Source organism: Malaclemys terrapin, chromosome 8, assembly GCF_027887155.1.
Source record: "Malaclemys terrapin pileata isolate rMalTer1 chromosome 8, rMalTer1.hap1, whole genome shotgun sequence".
In the NCBI taxonomy this organism is placed as follows: domain Eukaryota; kingdom Metazoa; phylum Chordata; order Testudines; family Emydidae; genus Malaclemys; species Malaclemys terrapin.
The window spans coordinates 62,610,140-62,616,190 of record NC_071512.1 but is presented as its reverse complement, the minus strand read 5'-3'; positions in this window follow the sequence as shown (position 1 = coordinate 62,616,190).

Here is a 6,051-nt window from a genome sequence, read left to right as displayed (position 1 = left end):
CATTAGTGGACTTATCCTTCATGAATGTATCTGTTTCCTAGAGACTGGCTCCATGGGGTCCCTCACAAACTGGAGATGGTTACTGTGGGTTTATCTTTAGTATAGCTTATGTACATACTCTACGAACTGAGCATTTGAGCTTGTTCCAGAATCTGGGATGAGCCTATGTTGTGAAAACTGAAATGCTGAAACTAGCACATGCATGTGAATGGACACAGAGTGCTAAAATTAAATTAACCCAGGGGTTCTCAAACTGGGGGTTGGGACCCCTCAGGGGGTCATGAGGTTATTACTGGGGGTCGCAAGCTGTCAGCCTCCACCTCAAATCCTGTTTTGCCTCCAGCATTTATAATGGTGTTAAATATATTAAAAAGTGTTTTTAATTTATAAGGGGGGGGGAGGTGCACTCAAAGGTTTGCTATGTGAAAGGGGTCACCAGTACAAAAGTTTGAGAACCACTGAATTAACCACTCTGGAGCCTCGGGGAATGCAGGGGTGGGGGGGGGGTCTCCCTTGGTAGGGTTGGGAAGGAGATAGGTGGTGTAGATATTGCTCTTCTCATGTGATCCCTCCCCCAGGGCCGGCTTTAGCAAGAGCGGGGCCCGATTCCTGGGGGCGGTGCTTGATGCAAGCCCCGCCCCCAGGAATCGAGCCGCGCTCTGGCTGGGGTTGCCGGGCTTGGCTCCAACCCGGAGCCGCGCTGCGGGGGCCGCGCCGGGGGGGAGGAAAGACCCACGCCGCGCTGGGGGAGACGGGGGAGACCCACGCCAGGGGAGATGGGGGAGACCCGAGCCGAGACGGGGGGGACGGGGGAGACCCGCGCCGGGGACGGACGGATGGGGGAGACCTGCGCTGCGCCGCGGGGACCGGGCCAGAGCCGACCCGAGCCGGGCCGCAGGGTCCGGGCTGGAGCCAAGCCGGACCAGAGCCGCTGGGGCCTGCGGGAACGGGCCGCGCCTCCCCGGAGCCCTTCTCGCGCCCCCACCACCCCAGCTAACCTTGTGCTGCCGGCCCGCCCCTGCTTCTTTTCAGACTTCCCGCGAATCTCTGATTCGCGGGAAGCAGGGGAGAGGGCGGAGCGTTCAGGGGAGGGGAGGAGGGGGAAGTGAGCTGGGGGCGGGGTGGAGAGCTGCAGCGCGGGGCCCTCTTGGCGCGGGGCCCAATTCAGCCGAATCGGCTGAATCGGCCTAAAGCCAGCCCTGCCCTCCCCCATGGCTCTCTTGGCTCTATCACTGTTAATCTAAAGTGGCTAATTTTAAATGAAGCTACCCTCCCCTGACATGAATCTCCGTATGAAATTAAATGTAGGGAAAAGATAACAGCTTGGCTCTTGGTGTTAAATAGCTGTCTGCAAGCCTCAAACTGCTGAATGAGCTTTAGGGTAGGGAAGGCTGTGCCTCCCCAAACAGCCTGGCCCTGCCCCCTATCCAACCCCCATCCACTACCTGCCCCCTGACTGCCCCCCCCGAATCCCGACCCATCCTGCTCCTTATCCCCTGACCGCCCCCCCGATACCGCCCACCAACGCCCTCCCGCTCCCTGTCCCCTGACTGCCCCGACCCCTATCCACCCCCCCACCGAGTCCTGAAAGACCCCCGAATGCCCACGATCCAACCCCCCCTTCCCCGTCCCCTGACTGCCCCCCCCCCCCAGAACCTCTGCCCCCTCCCTGTCCCCGGGACTCCCTGCCCCTTATCCAACCTCTTTCTCCCCCCCGGTCCCTTGTTGAGCTGAGTGGAGAAGGAAATTCTATTTTGCAGAGGATTTCAATAGGGAGGATGGAGCCCTGGATTCTGAGCCAGTCTGGCAGGTGGGTTGTTAGGAGCCAAGCAGGTGACCTGGCAGAAAACCAGGCAGGTTTAACTGAAACCAAACCAACTCCACAAAACACTTGTATTTCAACAAATGCTAAACTTCAAAGAAACACTTCACCGGAATATTTCTGACCAGCTCTAGGTCCTAGGACTGGGTGGGTTGCTGTGTTTAAACTCCAAATGCTTGGTCCAATCTGCTCCATTCCACAAGCAAAGTATTTGATCTTGAGAAGTATTTTATGAGCCCCGGGGTTGAGTCATCTCTGGCAAGGATGCTTTATCACATGCAGAGAGAGTGTAAATGTCTGCAGTGGCAGGGAAAAGCACCTCAGCTTCATTTTGGATTTGGAATATTAACAGAGAGCCCCCAGAAAGAAAGCATGGTTTTGTGGTTAAGGAGCTGGTTTGGAGTTTGCGCGATGTGTGCTCAATTCTGGCTGTCACAGAATTTCTGTCTCGCCTGAGGCAAGTCATTTTATAGCCTAGGCCTCAGTTCCCCATCTCTAAAATGGAAATAAATCTTTCTTTGTTGGTCTTGTCCATTCAGATAAGAAGTGTTGTGGGGCAGGGTGTCTGTACGGTACCTAGCATCATGGGGCCCTGATCTTACTTGTGGTCTCTAGGTTCTGTTGCAACATTAATAATTCCCCAAGAATGCACTCCTGTGCACCAGCTGGTCCTGGATCTCAAGAGATGAAAAGGCAAGTCCAGCAACCTCCATGGCTATCTAGTCCCTATATCTTTTCATACCAAATTTCAAGGCAGAGAAATTCTATTAACACCCTCATTGAAGCCTTGATTATGATGGAAACACTGACTGGGCATTAGCTACTTTGGTGCAAACCTCAACAGTATAACTATAGTACAGAGGTAAAAGGACTCTTCAGTCCCCGGGACTCCCTGCCCGAGACTCCCTGCCCCTTATCCAACCCCCAGTCCAGCCCTGGCCGCTTACCCACTCTCCCAGAGCCTCAGCGCGCGCCTCCAGGTGCGTCCCTGGACAGCGCTGCAGCCGCGTGCCTCTGGCGGGGCCTGAGCCCCTCCCCGCTCAGAGCTGCCTGGTAAGGGGGTGGGGCTGTGAGCTCCATTGGGACCGGAGCTCCTGCCGCTCGGCCTGGAGCTCGCAGCCCCGCCCCATTACCACGCGGCTCTGAGCGGGGAGGAGTTCAGGCCCCGCCGGAGGCACATGGCTGCAGCGCTGTCCAGGGACGCTCCTGGACACGTGCGCTGAGGTGCCGGGGGGATGGCGGGGGTTAGGGGGAGCCTCAGCCCTTCTTGTGGGTGCCCCTGTTGGGCCTGTGGCCTGGGGAAAATGGCCCCACTTGCCTCCCCATCTGGGCGGCCCTGAAGATGTCACTTTAAAGAGGAGGAATAAGTGATAGAATTTTCATTTAGGCCTGAAAGTGAAGTTAATGACGAGATTTCCCCAAATGGAAATGTTCTTATTATTTTAAGAAAATAGCTACCATATATTTAACATTTCTCTGTGGTGGTGGCACTATGCTAGTGAACTGTACTACTTAATGTATGGTAGGTCAGTGAGAAACAATCAACACCTAATTTAACTGCAGGATCAGTTCGCTGTGTCTGCGCCTGCTTAGGCTTCATGGTGACTTGTTCGATAACATTCTACATTGGAGAGGAACACAAAATGGGGGCTGTGTCACAGTTGCCCTTGCAACAGACAAGGAGACTGCTCTATATTTAAGGTGCCACCAGACTCTATCTGTTAGTCTTTAAGGTGCCACCAGACTCTTTGTTGTTTGTGTTTATATTTAAAGATGAATACTCAGAAAACAGGATGACAGCTCTTTTCAGTTGCCTGGCAGAAAGTGCCACCTAAATAACGAGGATAAATATCAACTTGATTGTTAATGCTTTTAGGTTAGCATTTAATACTTTAAGGTGTTAACTGGTATCAGAGATAAGGATTTTTAAAATATTTAATCTTGACAGCATCCATTTAGCTGGTTGTGTGACCTGAATTTAACTTGACATACTTATTAATCTCTTACATTGTGTTTGAATATTTGCCATATTTATCACTTCAAATCTTTTACTTTTGTTCTTATCTGTTAAGTAAACAGTTGAAGAATAAAGAGGGAGAAGTGACTACTAAGGTTACAGGTTTTTAGATTTCATTTTCTTTCTTAACAGTAGTCCTTCAACTGATAATGATTAATGTTGACATATACTTCTGAATGCTGTACGCAAATGGAAAGTATATCTAAACTAGCTGTTCAAGTGCTACTACTGACAATGATAAATGCATGAAGTCAGTGGTTTGTTCTTGCTGCCATTAGTTACTGTTATTATGAACCGTACGACCTGATGAAAAGCATTGTGATTGTTCATCCACTAATGAGGAAAGGGAATCCAGAGAGAAATAAATTGCCATGTTTCCAGTTCATAGGACTAAGCTGTTTAATAGAGAAAAGAAATAAACTCCGAAACCTTTAGTCATTTCCTGACAGAAGTCTCTGCACTTGAATACTAAATAGACAAACCCTAAAGTTTCATTCTAGAAAGAGGAATTTTAAATGTATCTTGAATAAAATAACTGTAAGATGAGCATGTTTTAGGCCAAAAAATAATGCTGATTATTAACTGTAACTTTTCATAGTTATCCCTATGGACCACTTTCTTTCCCAAGTGTGAGGGATGTTGTATTGTGAATGGCCCCAGCCTCACTGCACTACTGTAAGCAACCCCACTATGGGTATCAGTTATGGTACATTTAACTCTTTCAGAAACTTGGTAGTGTGCTCCTTGTACCATGAACTTGGAAGCAATCATTGTAGGTGATCTCCCTAAAATGTAAACTGGTCCATACCCACCTCAAACTAAAAGTGACACACTTGTTGTAAGATTAGCAAGTCCTCCCTCTTGGAGCATAGTTTTACTAACAAAAAGATAGTTTCAAAGTAGCCCACATGAATCCCAAATGAAAAACCAGCCTGAGCAGAGGCCAAAAGGAGCTGGACTAGCAGCAGCTGAGGACACATGGCAGATACAGAGTAGTTTCTAACAGCGAAAAGGAAGCAGACAGGCTCTCTCAAATAAAATGCTGAGCCAGGCTGGTTGTTGACCATGGAGGAGAGAGGGCCGTTGATTTACGGATATCAAATATGGAGTTGGGGGACTAGGGGAAGTATCCAGAGAATGATAGACCTATGATAATGGCTATGGGCTATTAAGAATGGAATACCCAATACAGTAACGGCAGGATGGGTCTTAGTGTGTCATGCAGGAGGAGAAACAGTCAAGTACAAGAGACAGCTAAGAGATAACATGGAGGATGTGCCACTGCAACCACTATGCAGCACCCAGACACAAGGGAGCGATAATGCCACACCTATTTGTGTGAGAATTGTGTGTAGGCTGAAAGTAATTTACCAACATTGGAATTTGGCCAGGACACAAATGTATCATTCCTGTTTGTGCAATGCATGTCTTGGGATCTCTACAAAGCCTTTGCAAACTAAGGGAGTTACATTTGCTCTGAATGCTGGGACCTCAACAACACAATATGCTTCAATACAGTGCTGGGGCATTAGGTCGGTACAGATGGAGAAGGCCACCTACAACATCAGCAACTCTCCCTGTAGCACCTAGATTTCTGTTGAAGATCTCCCAAATGCATACAGATCACCAATGCTTAGTTTGTCAGATTGGACGTGATTACAGCCTGATGTTTTATATTGGAAAATATTGATTTAAAAGAGACTTGAGAAGCTTTAGTTATAAACAGAATCACTTATGATTTAGTGTGTGTGAGAGATCTTATAATTAGTTTAGACATTAGAACATGTAACGCTCAGGTGAAAACTAGTAGTATCTTATCTTATAATTTGGGATAGCACCCCTCACTAATCCAATCCATTATCCAAGAGAAGGATTTGTATTCTGTTTATCCAAACTAGCAGCATGCCCTATTCTTTTAATGAACAGCTCACAGTAGTCCATTGTTTCCCCTCTAGGTTTTATATATGAAAGATTTACAAGAAATGTTTTCATTTGGATACGTTTGTTGGGTGAGGGCCTGATAGTGATGTAAACAATCTAATTATAAAGGGGCAAAAGCTATACTTTGAATAGTGCAGTGAACAGGCAGATCAGGTGAATCTGCCAAAATGTGAGTGGCATGAAATATAGGGCTATCCATAATAAACGTCATACGGCGCTGTGAAAACACAAGTCATGCAGAACTAATCTAGGTGTTTATTTTCTACCATCT